The sequence below is a fragment of the Pipistrellus kuhlii genome, unplaced genomic scaffold, assembly GCF_014108245.1.
Source record: "Pipistrellus kuhlii isolate mPipKuh1 unplaced genomic scaffold, mPipKuh1.p scaffold_m20_p_18, whole genome shotgun sequence".
NCBI classification, from domain to species: domain Eukaryota; kingdom Metazoa; phylum Chordata; class Mammalia; order Chiroptera; family Vespertilionidae; genus Pipistrellus; species Pipistrellus kuhlii.
The window spans coordinates 13,964,030-13,989,599 of NW_023425493.1; the positions used below are offsets into that span (position 1 = coordinate 13,964,030).

Sequence of the window (25,570 nt, forward strand, 5' to 3'; positions counted from 1 at the left end):
AACTACCTTGGAATTTAAGTTTTGAGGTTCCCTTTTTAACATCTAAAAGCACCAGGAAGAACTATTCCCCCTTGGAATTTAGAACAGGACAGTAGACCCAGAAGGTAACATAAATTCTCTGCTACCATCAAATGTAACCCTGTAGCAACCAGTTATTCTTACTTGAAATTGTCATTCAGTTCTCTAACACCATTCTGCCTCAGATCCACTTGGTATGCATTTAAATTATCTCCTGTTTAGGCTGACCTCTGATGACTAAGTTTCCAGTGATGGAAAGTCAAGGGGGGGAAAAAAAACACCCAACAACTCAGAAGGCTTGCGAAGTCCTGTAATTTTCCTTAAATATGGCACTCGATGCCTACAAAGTGTTCTGTTGTGTACTTGTTTCATCTAATTCAGCACTCTGGCTAATTTCAGTTCAATTCCACTAACCACTTAGACTCATTATGCACCTTATTATTCCCAGTTCTGTTTAGATTAGCCAACAAAACTTCTTAAATTAATCAGCTACACTAAATCTTTGCAACAATAAAACCACCAAAATTACAGCTTAGCTACCTGAACTATGTAATATCAGAAATAGCGGGGGTCAGAAGCAGTGGAATAATAGATTCAAAGACTGAGCAGGGGGGGGGGGAAGAGGGGGGCACACTTCTAGATGGTAGTTTGTAATTCCTCAAAAAGCTAAGCATACAGTTACCATAAGACCCAGCTATCCCACTCCCAGCTATATACCCAGAAAAAATTAAAACATATATCCACACAAAATCTTTTACATGAGTATTCATAACAGCATATTTCATACTGCAGTCATGGGTTGCTTAACAATGGGTCTATATTCATCATGGTGTGGACATCACAGGCTGCACTTATAAAAACCTAGGCCCAACAGCCTACTACACACTTAGGCCATATGGGGCAGCCTATTGCTCCTAGGCTACAAACTTGTAGAGCTTGTTACTGTACTAAATACTATAAGCAATTGTAACATAAATATTTAAACACAGAAAAGGTATAGTATAAAAGAAAAATAATGGTACACCGATGGACTGTGTAAGACACCAAAACTGGAGCTTGCCAGCCTGGAAGTTGCTCTGGCTAAGTCAGAGTGAGTGGTGAGTGAAGGGGAAACCCTAGGACAACACTATACACAACTGTAGACTGAATAAGCACTGTGCCCTTATGTACATTCAATTTATGAAAAAGCATGAGATTACTAGTAAATCAAGCATAAGAGAAAATGACGCAATCAGGAGATGTATGAGCTGTTGGTGTAACACGGCCTACTGTTTTGCAGCAGACTCTTATGTAGAAAGAGTGCACTGTAAAATAATGATAAAAAGTATAGTATATTTAAATACAAATATCAGTAATCTAGTCATTTATTATCATTATCAAGTACTAAATACTGTACAAATGATCTGTCGTTGACCAAAATGCCATTATGTGGTGCATGACTACTTAAAAACTAGAAACAATGAGACTGACTTTGGATAATGAGCACAGAATACAATAGAGATGATGTATTATAGAACTGTACACTTGAAATCTATATAATTTTTTTAACCAATAGAATTCAGCAAATAAAAAAATAAAAATTATAAACAATGAAAATTTCTATCACTTTATAAATAGATTTAAAAAAGTGATGTCTCATATAATCCTATATAATCTTATATAATAAAAGCATAATATGCTAGGTGTCCAACCATTTGGATATCACTCGACCAGTCGCTATGATGCTATGGTATGCACTGACTACCAGGGGATAGACGCTCTGGTAGGTTAGCTTGCTGCTGGGGTCTGGCCGATCAGGACTGGGCGAGGGCTGGACATGCCCTGGAGACCTCCCACAGTCCCTTCCCAGCCAGCCCAATCTGCCCCAATGGGGGCCAGCTGGCCAATCTCCCATGGTACCTCCTGGACAACCATCCAACCTCCCTCAATCCCTCCCTTGCCAGCTGGCTATTGGCCCCTGTTGGGATTGGGTAAGATGGCCCCAATCACTGGCCAAGCCAGGGGATCCCATCTGTGCATGAATTTGTGCACTGGGCCTCAGTGGTTATATAAAAAGGAAATAAATTTTTATATATTCCCCAAGATGGATAAAACTTGTAAACATCATGGTAAGTGAAAGAACGTTGTCACAATAGGCTGTCTGTTGCATTGTTGCATTTACAGGAACTATCTAGGATAAGCAAATTGAAAGAATCAGAAAGTAGATTAGTGGTTCCCAGGGGTTGGGGAGCAGTGGTAATGGGGAGTGACTGCTAATGAATATGGAGGTTTTTAGCTTAGGTATGAAGTGGACTACCGGGCTTAGGTTTGTGTTGAAAACTTTCTGAAACTAGAGAGTCACAAGTCACAAGTTTATGAATATACTAAAAACCACTGAATGGTACTCTGAAGATGATGTACTTTGTGGTATGTTATTATATATCAATAAAATTCTTATTTTTTAAAATGCTGATAAGGGAGAACTGCCACAGAAGAATTCTGGATAGCAAAAGTACTCCTCAAAAGTGAAAGCAGCCCTCTCTGCCCTCTGCCTTGCAAGGATACAACAAGGAGGCCATCTCTTCACCAGCACCTGACCAGGCCGGCATCCTGGTCCTGGACTTCCAGTCTCCAGACACGTGAGAAATACATTTCTGTTGTTTATAAGCCAAGAAAAAAAAAAATAACAGTGAAAGAAAATATATTCCCAAATAAACAAATTAAGATAATTTGTTGCTAGCAGACCTGGCTTATAAGAATATTGAAATTAACCCTCAAATCCTCAAGGAAGTGACACGAGATGGTAATATATATATGGAAGAAATCAAAGTACTAGAGATACTAAATATGTAGGTTGTAATAGAAAACTCAACAAATATATTTCCTTAATTTCTTTAAAAGATATATGTAAATCAGTGACTGTGATGCTGTATTATTGAGCTTTTAACACATATGGATGTATTATATAATAATAGTTACTGAAAGTTGGGGAAGATATCTTGTATTAAAAATGTTTTTTAATCAGAATTTAGTATAATTGGAATCATATTTTGTTAAGTCATGATTCATACTATAATCCCTAGAGCAATTAGTAAGCAAATGGTTCAACTGATATAGTAAAGAAATAAAAAAGGAAGTCAACAGAGTAACTCAACAGTGAATACACTAAAAAATATTTGCTTAACCCAAAGAATGTAAAAAAGAACAGAACCACAACAAAAGATAAATATAAAACAAATAACTAATCTCATTGAAGTGCTACAATGGGTAATTTTGCAGTTTGTAAAAATACTCCATTAAAACACATATGCAAAAATTTTCATCCAAATTCAATATTTCTTCCATTTTCATTTTAACTGCGAATTGCCAATTGAAAAATTGCCTAAATTTCAGAAAATTGCTAAAATCAATACTTCAAATACATAGGTTAATTAACTATTTGTTTTTTGATTCAGGTTTTATAGTAACAAAAATATTCTTTGAAAGATCCATCATTAATGACAAATTGATTTGACATGAAATTTCCTAATTATAATTTTTCCTACATTGAATATATATAAAATTTATATTATTGTATGTATGCATTTTAAATATATGCAAGAATCATAACATAAAACTATGATGTGACTTATAAAATAAAATGTAGCATATTTTATTTTATAAGTTATCTTTTTTAATAGCTTCAATGATCTATTGATATTCAATGAACCTAGCTATCTTTTTAAATAGCTTCAATGAATTAACCTATGTGAATATTCTATGATATAATAATAATTACACCATGTGCTAATATGTTAAAAAGTCTGGATAAAATTCACAAAGGTTTGAACACTGAATTCCAAATATCATTAAAGCACCAGAAAGCAGAAGCATTCATATGATTTGGTGTAGTTAATCTATTGAGAGTTTCCCAGATGAGTAATCCCAGATGGAGGAGGGCTTTGAAGAAGGAAGTAAATATTAATTGGTGGAGAAGACTGGATAAAAAGGACAGCATGTTCAAGGTAAGATAACTTGGTTGTTTGGAGATCATTTGGCAAGTAATTATGAAGAAGGGAAGAAGAAGGTGGGGATCAAAAAGAATGGAAAATTAGGATAACTTCTCTTTTCCCTGTAGTTTCACCACAATAAAAGATGGCATCTACCTAGTCCAACATCATTTATAGGAGGTTCAAATGACACTAAGGAACATTTACTTAATTGGTGTACACTACAGGTGTTGGAAGTGATTCTGTCATCTGTAATTTTTCTCGCTTATTTTCAAAGGAAAATTTGCTTTGAGATTTGATGTTCTTTAAAATCTGTGGTGTGAAGCCAAATTGCACAGTTTGAGGTTTACTAAAATTATTTAGACAAGAAAATATTTTCTTTAGGAGTGCTCTTGATTACATAAATAATTAATTTAGCATAATCAACAGGACAGAAAAATGATTTGAAATAATAAATATTATCATATTTTTCTCTCTCCTTCCCCCCACTTCCATTCTCTCTTTAAAAAAAAAAAAATGAATTGAAAGAATATCCTTGGGTGAAGATCAACAACAACCAACCAAAAAAAAAGGAGTCATGGGAGAAAATGTATTTTTTGCATACTAACACTGATTTATGTCACTCCACTCATAAAAGTAAAATAATTATAAAATTCTCTCTCAGTGCAAGTACATAGATCTAAGTGTACATCATCTTAAATTAATCTGTATATCAATAAAGTGGAAAGTATACTGAAATAATTTCATGTGCATTGTAAATGAAATAAGTTTATTATCCAGAAATCTCTAGCTTTTCCTCACCAAAAACAAAACAAAACAAAAAAATCCTCCCACTCAGACTGCATGTTTCTCCTCCTAACAGACTTTTCCAAGAGTTTTCTACATTTTCTGTCTTCATTTCCTAATTTTCAACTCAACTTTCACTATAATCTGATTTGTCTTTATACAATTCCACAGAATCCAGTCTCAACAAGTTCTGCTAAGACATCTTTTTTGCTAAATTCAATCAACACATTTTATTAATTATTTAATATCTCAGCATCTTTTGTTGCTGTACCTCATTCTTTGAAACATTTTCCTCCTTCCTTTGGGATGTCACAACTGTGTGTTTTTCTTTCTATTTTCTGAAAGCTTCCTATAGACGTAAGCATACTTTGCAAGTACATTTTTCTATTTTCTTAGCAATGCGCTTATCAATGCACATTTTAATTATTTATTTACACATCTAGCTTATCCCACTTGTTTCACAATCATACACCAAGGAGATTGTGAATCTTGTTCACCACTATTCCAATAGCTAAGCATAGCTGTTTGTACATAATAGTTGAGTGAATGGCCGAAACCGGTTTGGCTCAGCGGTAAAGCGTCGGTCTGCGTACTGAAAGGTCCCGGGTTCGATTTCAGTCAAGGGCATGTACGCTGGTTGCGGGCACATCCCCGATAGGGGATGTGCAGGAGGCAGCTGGTCGATGTTTCTCTCTCATCGACGTTTCTAGCTCTCTCTCTCTTCCTTCCTCTCTGTAAAAAAATCAATAAAATATATATTTTTTTAAAAAATAGTTGAGTGATGGATAAACAAATACATAAAGAAAATTTAAAACTCTACTATTTCATTCTAGAATTACTAGGAGTTCATTGGTTGATAGTTGCACCTATGCTAGAACAGTACCATTGGATTTCCATTTCAGTTTGTAATCTATGCTGTAGAAGAGAAGCCGTAAACACAAATGGCAGCGAGGACCAGGTCTGAAGCATAAATGAATGTAAGCAGCGGGGTGGGAATATAGTAAGTAAAACCAGATTCTTTGACTAAAAGGGAGTAGCTTACTTCTTAGCCACAGTTGACTGCTATGTGGTAATTCGAGCCGTGTCGCTAGATTTTCTGACTTTAAAAAATAATTAAAAATTTATCTTTATGTTAAGTCTTCATTATTGTGTGAATGTTGGGGTTAAAGAAAAGGGAGTGCTATAAAAAAGCAGGGCTATAATGGAGTATTTCTCAGTATTAGTGGGTTCCAGCAACCCCTCCGAACCCTGTTTTCAACAAATGAGCTGTATTTTCACAGGCAGCAATTGGAGGGTTTGAGATTAGCATTTAACCTAGCATACAAATTCAGAATGGAAGCTACACTCTTTGAGGTATTTATCAGAATTATTACCTCATTGAAATGAAAATGAGTCACTGAAAGAAGATCCTTGAACAATGGAAGAGACGGGAGCTTTCTGCTCCTAACCACTTACAGGAAGAAGTCCTAGATCAACCTGAATAGCTTCAGGAATAATTTCAACTCAAGAGCCTTCAGGACTGAGTTTCAAATTGAACAGTAAGTAATCAGACAGCTGCTGTTTTAATACAAGAAGAAAAAATAACAATCCGTCTAGAGATCCTTTTCATTGCAGTTGAGTAGGCTGTGCTCATCTCACCCATAAAGGCACATAGCACTAGCATTCCTGTGACCTATCCCAAGAGATTGAATTGTGAATCCAAAGAGTCACAGGGAGAGTATGCTACTTGGGATGTGTACAGTGGCATTTTCCTGAGCCTTCCATTTGTAGATCCTCAGTGGGCACCCCTGCTGTCTACTGGGTTCCCCTTTTTTCTTTGAGGGCTGGGGACTTGTGAAGGCCAAATCAAAGAAATACAAATGAAATAAAACAGAAGATGCTAAAAAATTTCGCTATTGCGCTAAAATGAAAAACCTTCAGAAATTAGAGGATTGAGAAGCAAGAGCAAGAGACTGGGGGGGGGGAAAGCAAAAAAACATCCAAAAATGCCCTGGACATTTCACTCCTGAGTCAATAAAAAGAAAAAAACAATTAAGTCTTTGTTGAATGTAGGATCTAATGCCATAAAGACAGACCTGGCAAAGCCTTCAAAATATTTGTAAAAACAATGCAGACACAAAATAAGGAAACGCTGTAGTTGGTCTGGAAATATTAGCCTTTGGGAAGAATCATTTGAGTCGCCTTATCTAAGCTCCTCGTTTTTTGGTTATAAAAGCCAAAACCTCTTGGAAGTAAAAGGAATTGCAGGAAGTAAGACAGGTAAGCAGCAGGTGAGCCAGGATTAGAAGCCCCCATCCCTGATGCCTGGGCTTCTACTCTGCTCCAATGCCGTTGTAATTGCAATGATTACGAGTGTTTAGTAGTAGCTATGAGATGATTATGCCAATAAAAATGTTTAAAAAGAAAATATAAATCAGTTTCTGGAAGAAAACAGCCTCTAAGGAATGAGGAAGGCACGTGTATTCTTGCTTCTTTAAAATAGTATATTTCAAATTCCAACAGAATCATACAATTAGAAATACCTGTGTCACAATTCTGAGTTACTAAGACCTCCTAACACGTTGCTGTTTTCAGAGAAACACATTTTCCTATTTGCTTCTCACACTATAAAAGCTGCCTCGTCATTTATATTTCTGGACCTAGAAAATAACCCAATGTCTTCTTTCTTCTGCCTCTAGCTTTTCTTTATTAACTTCTCCTCACACTGAATAATGGCCCTGGAGTGATAAACAATCAAACGCCTATCTTCTGCAAACGAGTTACTTAAGAAAGTGAAGGAATTGATGAGGTGGCTTTACACACAATAAATATATTATCGGGACTTGGCTCCAACTAGTCTTTACTGAGGGCCTAAGAGATGGCAGGCACTGGGTCAGATGCTTTTCTGTCTATTAGCTCATTTTACTGTCTCAGCTTCTGAACACACTGTGTCTGCATGTATATTTCGGTGAACTATAAAGCCACAGTTGAGTTCTGCTTCTAAATATGCTTTATTGGTTCAATCTCAAGTTCCCAAATCCAATGGGCTTGTAGGTAACTCCCTTAAGTCTTTCTTTTGTTTGGCAGATATTTTGCTTGAAAGGTATAAAATGCACAGACGAATATATAAAGCAATGATATCATCAGAAAAAGGTTAATGTTTGAGATTTAGCCCTACATCTTACCAGCTGTGGAGCCTTGGGGAAACCCTCCTGGAGGGCTTAGCTTTCTCATCTATAAAATTAACCTATCCACTTCTCTCCCTATGTTTTAGGTAGACTGCGGAGAGCAAGTGAGATGTCAGTAATAACCCGCTATTCAAAGCCAAGGCATAAAATTTTCTCATTAGGAAGAATAAATGAATTTAATTATCATCAAGTATTTTTATAAAACTTAAAAAAAAAAAAAAAGCCCTGTGTGCGGTTTATAACAGGAATCCTAATTTGATTAATTTGGACCCTTATTATTGAAATTGGATTTAATCACTAAGATTTTATTGATCATTAATGATCCTGAAAGTTGATTCTATTATGCAAATGAGTTTTGAAATGACCTCATCTTTATAAGTAAGTACTGTCAAAATCATGCTGGCCCTGAAAACACTTAATGGGACAAGAAAGCACATGGAGGGTTGGACCATCACCCTTTACTTTTTTCCATGACCTGAAAATCATACTCTTGAGAACAAATAATCACTTTGTTCTTGCTCATAGCAGACATGTCCAGCCAAATACAAGCTCGGGCATGTTGAATTGGGTTCTTTGGGAACACATTATACCATTCTCATATTAAATGCATGTTCTGTTAATCCTTAACCATCATTTCACTATCACTGACCTAAAATGTAACAGAAGCCTCTAAAGAGTCTGATAAAGCCTCGGGAAGACAGCAATAGGGAATCAATAAGGTAAATTTTATCTCCTGGAAACAATGATTTCTTCTCACTGACTTTTAGGCTAGTCATAGATTTTATCTTAATTAGTTTCTTTATCTAGAATGTTCCCTTCTATTTTGTATTCATTACGGTAGCCTATATGCTATAAGGAATAGACCCTGAAATGCATAATGACTCAAACACATTAGAGGTTTTCTTTTTAATTAATGCTCACATAAAAGTGCTCAGCTGATAAAGATTTTGGTGGTGTTGCCCCTTTTCTGATAGATATTCAGGGGATTATTACCAAAGCACAGCCTAGTGTCTTTTGATTTATTAAAAACATAATTTTGCCCTAACTGTTTTGGCTCAGTAGGTAGAGATCAGCTCATGGACTGAAAGGTCCTGGGTTCGATTTTGGTCAAGGTCATTTATTTTGGTTGCAGGCTCAATCCCTGGCCCTGGGGGAGGCAATCAATTGATGTGTCTCTCTCACATCAATGTTTCTTTCTGTGTCTCCCCCTCCCTTTCTCTCTAAAAACCATTGGAATAAAATGTCCTCAGGTGAGGATAAACAAAAAACAAAACAAAAAACCATAATTTCCCCTTGTTCGCATAAGTAATTGTATTAGTTTGCTAGGGCTGCCATAACAGTGTTCACAGACCAGGTGGTTGAAACAATAGAAATATATTGTCTCCCAAACCTGGAGGCTGGAAGTCTGAGAGCACAGCGCTGGCAGGGTTGGTTTCTTCCCTGTTTCCTTACATGTCTTCCCTCTGTACGTCTCTCTCTTTATAAGCATGCCTGTCGTACTGGATTAAGGCTCACTTAATAACCTCATTTTTATTTTATTACCTCTTTAAAGGCCTTATCTCCAAATATAGTTACATTCTGAGTTACTGAGGGTTAGGGTTCCAGCTTATGAGTTTGTAGACACAACTCAGTCCATAACAGGAATGCTTGTTGACCTGGCCCAAGATGTGTCATTTTATCACTTATCTAAGACCAAGTAGAAATGTATATACGTCCATAGTAATCTCGATTTTGACCAGAGGTTAACAATGCATTTCAGATAATATTCCATGAGTATCCAAACCAATCTAACATATGTAGTAATTAAGGATCATAAAGACATCGCATTTATTCCTACTTTTTGTAGAATATATTAATACTCTATATTAATATGTTCTGCATTTATATGGACTTAGAGCCATAGAAATAGAAATAATTGGTCAAGTAAAAAATTTTTTCATTTCATTTAATAGAACTAACCTCTAAGAAAGCAAGGACTTTATTTAAACACAAGTGGGATCCCTCAGCCTGGCCAGCCTGGCCTGTAGGGATCAGGCCTAAACCGGCTTTCCGACATCTCCTTAGGGGTCCCAGATTGCAAGAGGGCAGTTCTCGGGAGATGTGCCCTGAAATGGGGCTCCCTCATCTCTGGTTCTGGTGTGTCACCCGAGAACCGCCACTGCCAAGTCATGGCAGCTTGGCAGCTCCTGCGTTGAATGTCTGCCCCTGGTGGTCAGTGCATATTATAGCTACCAGTAGGAGGGTCACTTAAGCTTTTACTAGTATATATTTATAGATTTGCCTTCCTCTGGAATAAGCTCTTTAAAGAAAGAAACTGTGTCATACTCATTTATTATCACTATCCCCCCACACTCAATAGTATTTAGTGATTATGCATTTGCACTAAAAAAATAAATAAAAGATTTATTGGCTTAAAGACATCCTGGACACAGAGTGACCCTGTATTAGATATACACAGAAGCCATTTGGGAGGTGAAACTGAGTTCATGGAAGCCCCCGGATGGAGTTGAGTTCATTGATCCAACATCAACCAGATCCCAATTCCTAATAGATTTACCATTGGGCAAGTAGGGTGAAAATGCAGGTGGGCTAAGGAGAGGTTTTTCAGCATTGCTACATCAGTATTAGAAAGAAACCTTTCCCCTTTTGAAAGTTTTTTCTGTATTTACTCCTTTTTAATTTTTTTTTTTCTGGGAAATTAAGAACTCTCATTTGAAGGCCATTCTTTTTTTCTTTCTTTTTTTTTCCGGGAGTACCCACCGTGGGCTTGAGCATGATGTCCTAGAACAAAATATTCCCTGGAGAGATCTGAGCGAGGAGACAGAAACAAGGTCACTTTCAAAACAGTTTCAAATGCTAGCCTGCTCCAAGTCTTTTCCCAGAAGCAGGACCCGAATGCTACAAAGAAGTGAGCTGGGTTAAACCACTGACTCCCTAAAAGGAGTTGCACGCTTTACTACTCACTGCTTATTATTAAAATGTGGACTATGTGGACTTTTATATAAGGCTGAATAAGCATGCGATTAGTGCTAATTATACTTTGCCTGTCACCTTGTTAGCAGAGCAAAGGTAAAATTTAAGGTACTTGACAGAAGGACAGCTTGACTGGGAACTATTGAAATAGCTATGATTTTTCAATTTCACTAGCAGAGAAAATAATTAGTTGGGGATAAAAGGTCGAGACTGATAACACTGCAGTTCCTCCAGGCTAGTGCAGGCCAGCAGCTGATTTAGCCATCATCTTAAAAGCAACCACATCCTGGCCTTGGGATCCAGATTATTTAGTGAGAAAGTCGTGACCTGTCCTGAAAATTAGTGGAGCGGGTGATGAATGTTGTGACTTCACCTGCAAAGATCGGAGGGTACAGGAGGCCTAATGGCCAGTAGATTCAATAAATCTACAACAATAAATCTATAACAATATTAATAAAATAATATAAATCACAAATAAATCTACAATATTTTGCTCTTCTTATTCCTTGGCCTATTCGGACAAAGGTCCCTATAAGAGGTCAAAGCTATGTGACTTAGGAACAAATAAAGATCTTTTTAAATTTGAAATCCCCATGGGTGGGAAAAGCAGCTAACTGGGATGAAATACCATAATAGAGCATCAAAATGTGAATTTGAAATTTGGCTTCACTAAGCCCTATACCATTTTTAATGCTTTCTTGTCTAAAAAGAATACTTTAATTGGTGTGAATCGTTTCAACTATATCTTAAGTCTGTGCCCTTATATTAGTTGTAGACAGTGCCAGGCCCTTGACTAAAGGTTCAACATGGATTATCTCTATCCTCACAACAGCCCTACAGTGTGGGGACTATTATTATCCCCGTTGTTCCAGTAAGGCACAGAACTGTTAAATAATTTATCCAATTTTACCTTGGGTAAATTTATGTGGAGTAAATAAATTTGATAAATAAAACTTATTTGGAGTCAATAAATTAGGTTGCAAAGTCAACACTTGGCTACAAATCTTGCATATGTTTCTCAGGAACATGTGAAATGAATATTAGAACAAATGCTCAGTGGGCTGAGCATCTTCAAAGAGGCAGTAACATAATAGGTCATAACCACCAAGGGACTGGAAATGTACTTTGCCAGTGTCTTTTACATATGAGGAGATCCAAGCCCTGAAAATGATTATATATGTCTCAGAACATCATGAAACAGTGATGTAGACAAGGATATCATTTAAGGTAGGACAAAATGTACTCTCAGAAAGTATACTTGCATTCTGTGTGTACATCTAAACTGCTCAGCAAACCTGATAGTAGATATACGTTATGGGCTAAGTGTTTGTGTCCCCTCAAACTTCATATGCTGAAACTCTAACACCCAGTGTGGCTGTATTTGGAGACAGGAAGTCATTAAGGTTAAATGGGGTCAGAAGTGTAGCGTTCTCTCTTGAGAGAATGAGTATCTTCAGAAGGAAGAAGAGGCCCCAGATAGCTCAAAGGAAAGGCCATGTGAGGACAAAGCAGCCATCTACAAGCCAGGAAGAGAGCTCTTACCTTGATCTTAGACTCCAGAATTGGGATAAAATAAATTTATATTGTTTAAACTACCTAGTTTGTGTCCTGGCCAGTGTGGCTCAGTTGGTTGGGTATTGCCCCCTACATCAGAAGGTTGCTGGTCCAGATCAAGGGCACATGCCCAGGTTCTCGGCTCAATCCAGGGAGGGAGCATGCAGGAGGCAGCCAATGGATGTTGCACTCTCACATCGATGTTTCTCTCCCTCTCCCTTCCTGTTTATTAAAAAATCAAAAACTATTAAAAAAATAAAATAAATCACATAGTGTATGGTACTTGATCATGATAGCTCAAGCAGACTAACACAATATAATATTTGAAGATATCAAATTTTCAAGTATTTACTTTAATATTTTTGTCTATTAGTCATTCTTTTTGTCCCCTGCTAACCGCAGACAAATGGTAGCAAATCTCAAAGATTTAAAAAATATCAAAGACCAAATAAATGATATTCTGTATTCATTAATTTTCCTATAATTCTGGAAAAGAACATCATGTTTTATTTCAAGTCAGTAAGCTTGTTCAGCTTCTGGAATGCCATTGTCTTCGAAGGGAATACCAGGAGCCACTGGACAGATGAGAAATATCCTAAGCTTTATTCGTTTAACAATGCCTCTTGCTCTGGAAGTTTTCATGTTTTTAAATTGTACTGATTGTCACTGTAGCCCCACATGCAACTATACTTTGCAATTAAGCACTGCTGTTTGGCTTCTGCCTCAGACTTTGGGATCCTATGATTCCCACTGGACAAGAGGGTCCATTATATTCAGTCCCACTGAAAAACCACTTGTACACATCCGCTCTGAGTTTTTGTTACTGTTTTTTAAAAAAATATAAACTGGCAAAACATTTTCATTCTTTTAAGGTTATCCCTTGATAATTTCTGGGATCTACTTCTAATTGTGGGCCTAGAGGCAAAGGTGGTGTTAAGGATAGATCAGGAGGAGAAAGAGCAACTAAGTACTGTGAGGTAATTGCTGGCTTTCCAAGAAAGGGAAAGACAAGTCTTCAGAAAGGGGAGAAGGCACTGCTTCTGAAAGCAAAGGACCCTCAGTTTTAGGGGTTCAAGTTTCTTAGATTCATTTGAGTACTCTCAAATGTCCCCATTTCTAGTCCAGTTCCCAAGGTCCCATTTCCTTACCAGCCAGCACCCTAACTTTTATGTAAAAAACCTCATGAAGCAGTGAATGTTATTTACATTGCAATCCGACAGCTCACAGGAACAAATTTTGGGTCTGATTCTCAAATGCATCTGTCCTGAGGTTAGAGGCTACAGTAGCTAGAGATTCTTCCTGAGCCATCAGTAAAGATCTGTGGCTGAGAGTTTACAATACTGAGCATTTTATGTTTTCTCTGTAACTCTCAGGTGAAATCAGAAGCAGCCAACAAACCTAGAATCTTTGCAATAATCACTTCTTCTCAGCAGATAATTGGTCTACTGAAGTATTTCTTATGAGACAATTTATCCCAGGTCACTTTAAGCCATAGATTTTGAGTATTTCATTTTCCTCTGTCATTTGAGGTTATTTCATGATCAAGCACAGCCTGGCCAATAAAAAATCCCAGATTCCACCTTTGAGGACTTGTGTTGTAGGATCACTATCCGTACTGTGTATTGTTATATTTGGATGAATCAGAAAACAAAAATCGTTTTAAATTTGTCAAAAGGAAAATGATTTAGAAAAGAAAGTTGGCCATAAGGTGTGAGGGGCTGGAAGAGCAGAAAGAAGGGGTTATATAAAAGTCAGGATGCTACTATTGCTTCTAAATCATAATCTTCACAGCAAAAGAAACAATCATCAAAATGACAAGAAACCCCTCTACATGAACATATTTGCCAATGATACATCTGATAAGGAATTAATCTCCAGAATAAATGGGGAACTCATGCAATTTAACAAAGGAAGATAAACAATCCAATTTAAAAAAATAAATGGGCAAAGGACTTAAATAGACACTTCTCCAAAGTGGACATACAGAAAGCCAAGAGACATTTAAAAAATGCTCAGTCACTAATCATCTGAGAGATGCAAATTAAAATGACAATGAGATGTCACCTCACACCTGTCAGAATGGATGTCATCAACAAATCAACAAATGTTGGCAAGGTTGTGGAGACAAGGGAACCTTAGTATACTGCTGGTGGGAGTGCAGACTGGTGCAGCCACTGTGGAAAACAGTATGGGGAGTTTCCTCAAGAAATTAAAAATAGAACTCCAATTTGACCCAATCATCCCACTTCTAGGAATATATCCTAAGAAACTTGAAATACTTATCAGAAAGAAACTATGGTTGGGGGGTAGGGAAGGCCAGGGGGAAGGTCAATGGGGGAAAAAAGGAGACATATATACTACTATTTGTAATACTTTAAACAATAAAATAATTTTTTTTAAAGAATATATGCACCCCTATGTTCATAGCAGCACAATTTACAATAGTTAAGACTTGGAAACAGCCTAACTGCCCATCAGCAGATGACTGAATCAAAAAACTATGGTACATTTACACAATGAAATATCACGCAGCCGTAAAAAAGAAAGAACTCTTACCATTTGTAATGGCATACCTTGAGAGAATCATGCTGAGCTAAGCCAGTCAGAGTGAGGTCATGTGGTACTTATCTTTCATAAGTATCGATACCACATGATCTCACTCATATATGGAACCTAATGAACCAAATAAACTGATGACCAAAAATAGACTCAGAGCCATAGAAGCATGAACAGACTGTTGAACCTCAGAGGGAAGGCAGGGGAGTGTGGGTGGGAAGAGAGCAACCAATAAACTTGCAAACATATATGCAAAACCCATGGACACATACAATGGGGTGGTGAGGGCCTGGGGATGGGGGAGGGGGAGGATGGGAGCCGGCTGGAAAAAGTTAATGAGGGAAAAAGAAGGACCTATGTAATACTTTCAACAATAAATATTTTAAAAATTGCAATATCCAAAGCTAAATAAATCCTGGACAAAGGCTCCCATTCTATATATCAAGCTTGTTCTAAAATTCCTCTACTTCAATCACAAACATGTCTTAAGTGCTATTGTCTACCTGGCACAGGCTTAGATGCTTGAACTACATCACTAAACAAAACTGAGAAAGCTTCCTGAACTCTGCCCGTGTGGAAGTCATATACTAACAGAGAGACAACAAAATGCATAATAAAGAAATTACATGGTTTATTCACAGGTTACAAGTATTGGAGAAGGGAGAAAATGTAAAGGAAGGAAAGAGAGGAGGAGTATTAAATTTTAAAGTTTATAACTTTAACCAGGGTGGGTCAAAGAGGTTTTAAAAGAAAGTTTAAAATATTTTAATCCAATGAAACTAATCAAACTTTTGAAGATACAGTTAAAGCAGTGCTTAGAGAAAAAGTTGATAACATTGGACATATGCACTAAGAAAAAAAGATATCAAATCAGTAACCTAATTTTCCACTTTAGGAAACTAGAAAATTTTAATTCTAAAGCAACATTAGAAAAGAAGCAATAAAAATATAAACAAAAACCAGTGAAATTCAAAACAGGAAAATGACAGAGAAAAATCAATAAAACCAAAAACATGTTCTTTGGGGGGGGGGAAATCAATAAAAATTATAAACTGTGGACAGAATAAGCAAGCAAAAGAGAGAGAGAGAGAGAGAGAGAGAGAGAGAGAGAGAGAGAGAGAGAGAGAGAAGACTACATATTGCCAATATCAGAAATTAAAGAGGGATCATCATTACTGAGTCCATGGACATTAAAAGGATAATATACACTTGAAATATATACAATTACATTTGTCAATTATTCCTTAATAAAGGTTTGTTATTTTGGAAGCCACAAGATTTTAATTTTTTCTTTCTTTTAACTGCTACACTAACTAGATGTATGATAGTCCTGCATAATAAAACTATTTATACTGTGAATACAAAATAAATGTAAAATAAGTGGAAAAATTAGTTATCCAGGGATTCATTTCGCATTCCCACCTTCAGCTTCTGTTTCATTCTCTTTGCCTTTTGAAAACCCTTTTCTTCCTTGCTTTCCAATCAACTTTTGGCTCTGATTTTACCCACTGTACTTCTATCGGTTGTTCCTTAGCTGGTGTAACAAAAACATCTGCAGAGGGTTCATATGGAAGAATCATCTTTGGTTCTTTCTCCCTCAGTTTCTTCGCCTCTGTAACTTGCTGTGTCTCTCTGTATTTTGCAGCTGTGATAGGTCTTGTGCTCACCGATGGCTGTTTGGTACTGCTAGTGAGGATTTTCAAATAAAGCTGGTTCTCCAAAACTTCCCTGGAAAATCTTTATGAGATTTAAGACAAAATGAAATCCTATTTCTACAAGAGTAGCATCTTCTCCTATGATCTGAAAGTTCTGAAATGATATCCTATTATCCAAAACAGTGAAGTAAACACGTGGCTCGAGAATGATTGGCTTTGGGGCTGACAGTGCGGTGAGTGGACTGCAGATCTGACTTCAGAGTTCTTTTACTGTGGTAATTCATCAAAGGCAGGGTCAAAAGACATAAGGGCTGAGAACCTTTCAGTTTCCAGTCATTATACCATCAGTGAGGGTCTGAATGTTTTGAACTAGAAACTTAACAGATGGTCTATGAGGTGAATGCGAAAGCCAGGTATGGAGATCTTGTTTCTTCTTAGCTTCAAAACAGAAACATTTAACGTAGTTTCACATTTCACAGACCTCATCAATCACAAATAACTTATCTTTACGATCCATTTTAGTGTCTGCTTTAGGCTGAGGTATCCACATTCTTAAGTCTTGCATTAAACGTCTTGTTCTGAAATGTATTCCTTTGGGGGGAAGGGAGGGAGATGAGGGGGGAAAGATGAGAATCCATTCCTTCTTTTTGCTCTTGCCCTTGCAAATGGGACCTGGGATGCAGTCTCTGTCTTCTTCCTCCACCTTCTCTGCCAAGTCCAGCAGCTTAGCTGTGGCCTGCCATCTTCTTTGTTCCTTTTCAGCTTCTTCCTGTGAACCCCCAAGGCTCCAGTCGTTTCCTCTTGGTGGCCACCATCTTGCCTCACTGTCTTTGCTGTTAATACATTTTATTAAAGGATAGTAAAGGAATGCTATGAACAACCCTATGCCCACAAATTTGGCCCACCAATTCCCTGAAGACACAAATTTTGGTCATTTGTGTCTTCAGGGAATTGGTGGGCCAATTCCCTGAAGACACAAATGACCAAAATTACCTTCTGGCTGATCTTTGAGGAAAATATGAAGACTCTGAAGAAATACAGAGCCCTAACCAGTTTGGCTCAGTGGATAGAGTGTTGGCCTTCGGACTGAAGGGTCCCAGGTTCGATTCCCAGTCAAGGACATGTACCTTGGTTTCGGGAACATCCCCAGCAGGGGGTGTGCAGGAGGTGGCTGATGGTGTTTCTCTCTCATCGATGTTTCTAACTCTCTATTTCTCTCCCTTTCTCGTTGTAAAAAATCATAAAATATATTTTAAAAAGAAAAGAAATATATAACAAAGCTGATGAAAATAGTTTGACTTTTCTTTTGTTAAAAAAAAAAAGTTGAAAATCCTTGGTGTGTACTTGATAACATTGCAGGCATCTAGCCTGCTCTTTAGCAAAGCCAAAACCCAATTATTAGACTGAATAACTGGCCATGTGCTGCCTCCCTCCTCTTCCCATGCCCCACCTCTCACCCCTGACCTCCGTATCCTGGTTCTTCTCTCTCCTCCTCTGCTGCCACCCACAATCCTGGCACAGAGAGCACCATCCAGATGGATTGTTTTCCCCATACCACACACCCAGGTTATCTGGATGCCATACAATGAACAGAATTTTTCATTTTCTTTCCAAGAGGTGGCCTGTGATACAGAGTCTGTGTTGTCTGGCTCAGCTCTGGAAATTATCAAATTATCTATAAAGAATGAAACAGACATGAGGGTGAGGAAATCCAATGGGTTTGAAGAAATCACCCTGAAGCTGACCTTTGCAGTCAGTTTTTACTGAGATAAAAAGCATGTACAAAAATCTATGTCTTTATACGAAACCACCTTCTGTTTAGAAACCCAACTTCTGAGGGGGTGAGGTCAGGGAACAGCTGGGGAGTTATTGCTCCTTTGTAGTATGCTAAGAACTTTTATCCCAGAAACGGGTAGGAGGATAATCTTTCTCTTTAAAAGCCATTAAACATATCTGTGGAAAAAGCAGAAACCTGGACTGAATGAGACAATGCAATAGAATTTCCTATGTTTTGACCTGTTAAAAAACTGATTCAGAACATAGGCAATAATAGATCATTTCCATTTGACTTTTTGAAAGACTCCACTACTATATTTGGGAACCGGAAATGAGCTTTAGAAAAAATTGGAAATTACCAAGAAATCAATCACAAATTGAAAACAAATAATTCTAAGAAATTTTAAGCAAGCTCTATGAACACCAGAGTAATTCAATTCCTTGACATTTGTCAAAGTTCACAATATAATGAACAAAATTGTTTATCCTTATTCTCCCTTCAAAAATTAACCCACAAGCCTACAGACAACAAACCCACAAAATACTAAAAACAATTCTTGGTATGAAACTTATAAGGATTTTTATTTTCCTGGAGCTGGCAGCAGATTGCAGGAATTATAGCTATTTCTAATCACCAGGAGGGTTGTAATTTTATGCTTTAGGTGGCCTTTTACAGGTACAATAAGTACGTACAAAGATCAAATATGGCTTTTCTGTTGTAGCCAGTCTCCATTCTTTGTGTAATTTAAATTTTCAAACATGTTTGTAAAACAAAGAAGAGGATGACAAATTTCACAGTGGATTAGTGATCTTGAAAATAGTTTAAAGACTCTGTGTTGTATCTGTCTAGTAGGGTGATTTATTTTGGAAATATTATCTCAACTTTTTAAATTCCGTATAAGCAGAACTGTTTAGGTAAAATATTTACGATACTAGCACTCAGAGTGTTTTTCTAACCAGAACTTCTAGGGAAGGGATTCTAATTGAATTTGAGGGCAATTACTTACTACAATATTTAAATTTATTAGATAATCCATTGTTGCCTTTATAGATAGATATTGTTTTTAAGTGATTTTATCCTTTTTTTAAATTTAACTTTATTGTTGAAAGTATTACATATGTCTCCCTTTATTTTCCCATTGATCCCCCTCCATCCTGCACCCACCTTCCCAGGCCTTCACCACGCTACTGTCTATGTCCATGGGCTATGCATTTATGCATATAAATTCCCTGGTTAACAAATGACCACAAGATAAATCCAATACATTTGGCATCTGAGTTTTATGTGAAGAAAACTGGCATATACCATCTCAAGTAATGACCATCAATGCCCAAATTTGGAGGCAACTGCAAAGTTCCTGAACTACAATACATAAGTCTTTCTCCTTTTTGAAAATGTTCGTTGTATTTTATTGTGGTAAAAACACAAAACATAAATTCTACTCTCTTAACAATTAAAAAAAAATATATATATATATATATATATATATATGTATATATATATATATATATAATTCCATTGATGTTTTTACAGAGAGGAAGAGAGAGGGATAGACAGTCAGAAATGTTGATGAGAGAGAATCATCGACCAGCCGCCTCCTGCACACCCCTCCGCTGGGGATGTGCCTGCAACCAATGTACATGCCCTTGACTGAAATCGAACCTGGGACCCTTCAGTCTGCAGATCGACACTCTATCCACTGAACCAAACTGGTTTTGGCTTTCTTAACAATTTTTAAGTGTGCATCACAGTATTCATTAGAAGCGCAGTGTAGTACAGCAAGTCTCCAGAACTTTTCATCTTGCACTGAAACTGTATACCATTGACCAGCTCCCCACTGTCCCCGCCCCTGCAGCCCTGGCAACTACCATTCTACTTCCTGTTTCTGAGTCTGAGTACTTTAGATACCGCATGTAAGAAGACATAGGTCTCTTTTTGTAACTTCCCACTATGTCATGACAATCCATATGTAACATGAACTTGTTACGGTGAAGTTTTATCATCCAGTTTAGTGATTATGACTGGTTTGCTCAACTGTGTTTCTTGCTAGTTGTATCTTCTTAAATTATAGACAGTGCAAAACTAAAAATGAGATTTCCCATTCTGGCAGTTGAGTTCTGGATATGATGTTGGTTCTCCCACTTTGATCCATTCACGTAAGATTATGAAGAAGAAGTGAGCTAGAGGCCATATTCCCGAGCTTTAAAGACACGAAGACATAGGAGTTCCTGCCAAGGGCTTAGCCATGTCCAGCCATTTTCTTTGTGTGTATTGAAAGCAACTGGTACTCCTGGTAGCAACTGGAATTCCTGTTCCAGCACCATATCTGCCTCTTGCTTCAACAGTGCTTGGACAGAACAGACCCAGGGATGCCCCTTTTTCCAGCCTCCGGCCACTCTCCTGTGTCTTATTCAGTCATGGGGCAGCTGATCAGTAGGGACAGGTGCTTGTGGATCCTAGGCTGTGGCTATAGCAGGTTGCCCTAATATCTCCAGTTCTGGGAGCCCATTCTGGTCCATCAGCTTCCTGTTCGTGGTAGGGGACATTGCTTCACCTACAGGCCAGTTTAGCTATTTTATTCCAGGAGCCTTTCATAGGGACCCTGATTGATGTACATTCCTTCAACCTTTGCCATCATTTTTTAAGCATCTAACTTTCTGTCGCAAACCACTTTTCACATCAAGTTTCCAACATGTTCCTCATTCTTCCATCTGGCTCTTGGCTGACTCGCCAGCTGAGAGTGATAGTGTGTTTAACTGGATCCCAGCCCCAATGCCCCTCCCTCTGCCCCCAGTTTATTAGATTCCCTGGTCTTTAATCAACTTCAGGCAGAGACAGAAAATCACAATCAGTAGTTTTAGTGCTAGTCTCTCCAACTGCTCTGATTATATTACTGCAGTAAAATGATAAACTAGCATTTCAGTAATTATAAATTAATTTTAATTTTGAAATACTATGCCAAAACCTGTATTTCATTTTAAAAGTATTCAGTATTCTGAGTATATTTAAGACTGAAATGGAACTAAAAATATATTTTAAATTAAAAAAAAAGTAAAAATGTAAATGAATGCATATATAAATATTAATCACATACTAATTCTGATTTAACTATTGGAGGATTAAATGAATACAAAAAGTACTATTATAAAATAGTAAGATGAGCACTAATATAAGAAAGACAATACATATTGAGAATTTTTAAATAAAACATCACTTCAGATATATTGTTAAATACAGCCTTAGAAGACAAAACATTCATGAATGAACATGTAGTTATTTTGTACCAAATACTTTTAGCTTCAGTTAAAAATTATAAACTGTACCTATAAGTAGAATGTTGAGGTGATGATGTTATATCAATTCAAACATTTTCCTCTAACTCATTCAGCTTCAAATAATCCTTTCTCTTGACTTAATTTTTTTTATTTTTTTATTTTTTTTACACTGTATTAGGATAGAATGATCCACCTCAGTAGCTTCTGAGGCCAATACATTTCTGTCACCACAATTACTTTAGTTATTTTATTATTTTTTATTTTTTAAAGATATTTTATTGATTTGAGAGAGAGAGAGAGAGGGAGGGAGGGAGGGAGGGAGGGAGGAAGGGAGAAGGAGAGAAAACATCGACATGAGAGCTAAACATCTATCAGCTGCCTCCTGCTGACCCCCCACCAGGGATTAAGCCTGAAAGCCTGGCATGTGCCCCTGATCAGGAATCAACTGGCAACCCTTTGGTACACAAGACAATGCCTAACCTAGCCACACCAACCAGGGCTTGCCTTACAATTTTAAAGAAATCTTTTGAAGACTTTTACTTGGGAGTGGGGAAAGAGGTTTGAGACTGAAATCTTTATAATGAGAGTGAGATCTTGTTTAAAGAAAACATTTCTATTTGTCCTCTTCTTTAGTTTCCTTGTGTAGAGATGGAGATTCCGATTTACAACTACCAGTATCGATTTGAATACTGTCATATTTCCTCTGTTTAAAAATTCTTCTAAAATAAAATTTGTTTTTTCAACAGAAGCTGTCCAGCACCCTAACATGGCTACTTAAACTCATACAGGCTGGGATATGTCAAAAACTACAAACTGCATATCATTTAAAAAAAAATTTAACAATATATGTTATTGAACCAAACAGGCATACTATGATTTCAATATGCATTCAATATAAAAAGTTATTAAGATTCCTTTTTTAAAACCAAAGTGTTGGGAATCCATACTTATACTCACAGTACATCTCAGCTCTCACTCACCACGTGTTTGCCTTTGCATACACACTTAATAACCCCATCATTTAACGGAATCTAAACAGTAAATTACTGAGTGCCCTGGTCAGCCCTGCGTCTGTCTCTTGCTTCCACAATGTTTGGGCAGAACAGACTCTTCTCCACCTTCAGAACCACCTCCAAGACCAGCCAACACACCGGTTTCTCTTCTACCTTAACTCCTTAACTCTTAACTTCATTTTATTTATTGCCAAACCACCAAGAGCTCCCAAATTCATCAGAATTACCCCCCTGAGGTGGAGGCTGTGGTCAACCGCCTGCCCCCACCCCCTCCTGCCTCTGCGGGGCCCACACCTACCTCTCTCTGGGTGATGGGCTCTGGAGGGCGTGGGCCTCTCCTTCCTCGAGATGGCAGAGAAGAGGCTTGAGGGCTGAGTGTCTTTTTTAAGTTGCAAACCCAGCTTGGTGGCCGCCCTCCCCCCCAGGACGCGCTGAGGCCCCCCAGGATGAGCGGGCAGAACTCAGGGCGCCAGGGGGACCGCCCTGCCCTTGGGGAGGAACCTGGCCCTGGTCCTTGTGGACCTGCATGTCCTGGTTCTGCCCCCGCAGACCCTCAGCTCTGACTTCCTGCAGAGCCACTTCCGGTGAGGAGGTGAAACTCATCAGGAAGATGGGCCACACCTGGCTCCCCTCCGCAGGCTGCGGCCCCCAGGCTGGGCGGGGCCAGAAGCTCCTGGAAAGGCTCCCCTCCAGCAGGACTAGGAGCCTGTGGAGCCTAGGGGCCTTTGAGGGGCCCCTCTGCATCCCCAGTATCTGCCTTTTGCCTGAGCCTCTCCCCGAAACCACTCTCATTCCTTTAACCACCTGCAGTTCTCTACCAGGCACTGGACCAAATAGAAACAACAAAGCTTTTTGCAGAAAAAGAAGTAAATTACAAAGATTGCAGAATTTTTAAAAATAGCAATATATGCCCACAAAAATGCAGCTTTTCACAAACATGTCACATAGGACTTTATTCCCCCCACCCATTCCCCATCCACTTTTTTTTTTTTCCAGCTCTGTCACCCTTTATCTCTCTCAGAGTGCACATTCATTTTTTTTAATATATATTATTGATTTTTTTTACAGAGAGGAAGAGAGAGGGATAGAGAGTTAGAAACATCGATGAGAGAGAGTCATCAATCAGCTGCCTCTTGCACACCCCCTACTAGGGATGTGCCTGCAACCAAGGTACATGCCCTTGACAGGAATTGAACCTGGGACCCTTCAGTCTGCAGGCTGAGGCTCTATCCACTGAGCCAAACCAGGTTTGGCCACATTCACTTTTTTTTTTTTTTTTTTTTTTTTTTTTTAATATCTTTTATTGATTTTTTACAGAGAGGAGGAAAGAGGGATAGAGAGCTAGAAACGTCGATGAGAGAGAAACATCGACCAGCTGCCTCTTGCACACCCCCTACTGGGGATGTGCCTGCAACCAAGGTACATGCCCTTGACCAGAATTGAACCTGGGACCTTTCCGTCCACAGGCCAACGCTCTATCCACTGAGCCAAACCGGTTTTGGCCACATTCACTTCTTATTACAAAAATAAAATCCTTTTAAGAAAGGCTCTTACCAGTACATGATCTACCTGGTTTGGCTCAGTGGATAGAGCATATGCCCAGGGACTGAAGGGTCCCGGGTTTGATTCCAGTCAAGGGCATGTACCTTGTTTGCAGGTTCCCTGCCCCTCATCAGAGTGGGTGCAAGAGGCAACCAATCAATGTGTCTCTCTCACACTGAGGTTTCTCTGTGTCTCTCCCTCTCTCTTCCACGCTTTCTAAAACTCAATGGGAAACATAACCTCGGGTGAGGATTAACAAACAAAGGCCCTTACAGGATGGTTTCTCATCATTCCAAGCACTTTTGTGCTCACACAGGTTTCTTTGTTTTCTTTTTCTCTGTCCCCGGGGAGGAGGTGCCTTGGCTTCTCACCAGCTTCTATTTCTTTCCCTTCCTGCCTCCTGGGAACCTCATTCATTAGTTCTCCGGGGCGCTTCCCAGTTTTCCTTCATCTCTAAGTTCTTTCTATTTCAAAAAAAAAAAATGTGAGTTCTCCTTATGTTTTAAAAAGTACCCCTGACTCTGTTGTTTCCTGTCCATTTCCTTTTTCTCTTACAGAAGCAGGACAGTCTGGGGTCCTGAGTGGGCAGCCTGCTGCCCATCTTCCTGGGTTTGCAGCCAGGCCTTACCACCCATTAGTGGTGGGAACTCCAGCAAGTCACTTAATTTTCGAGAATAAAATGCTGATGGTCATAGCGTTGTTATTAGCCTATTGTGAGTACTTGATTTCCAGAAACATTAACCATATTTCCCTTTCTTTTCTTCTGTCGCCTCTCTTCCCTTCCAAGTGCAAAGGTCTGAAATTTAAAGTCACAAGAGAGACATGCAAAAATGTAACTTTATTTTTTGCAAGTGAATTTAACTTGTTCATGAGCCAAATTTCTACCCCATACCAGATAACACTGAAATTAGCCCTTGCGGGAAAAGAAGGAGAAGCTGGTTTTAAAAGCTGCCTCTGATGCATTAAAGCGCAATTTTAGGCTCCTCCACTCGTGTGTCTAATTACATCTAAGGGAGCAGAAGGAAGCTTAAGGCAGCTCTATTGATAGTCTTCTTGGTGAAGAAGAGTGTGCAGCAGGTTTAGCCTTACAACAGAGACAGAAATCTTTTTTTTTTTTTTTAAATATTTTATTGCTTTTTTTACAGAGAGGAGGGGAGAGGGATAGAAAGCTAGAAACATTGATGAAAGAGAAAAATCAATCAGCTGCCTCCTGCACACCCCTCACAGGGGATGTGCCCGCAACCAAGGTACATGCCCTTGACTGGAATCAAACCTTGGACCCTTGA

At 38.2% G+C, this 25,570-nt stretch overlaps 2 pseudogenes; both read right to left on the minus strand.

Moving 5' to 3' along the window:
• Positions 1-16,300: 16,300 nt before the first annotated feature.
• Positions 16,301-17,492, minus strand: LOC118721328 (annotated as a pseudogene).
• A 4,404-nt stretch (positions 17,493-21,896) lies between these two features.
• Positions 21,897-21,975, minus strand: LOC118721839 (annotated as a pseudogene).
• Positions 21,976-25,570: the final 3,595 nt, after the last annotated feature.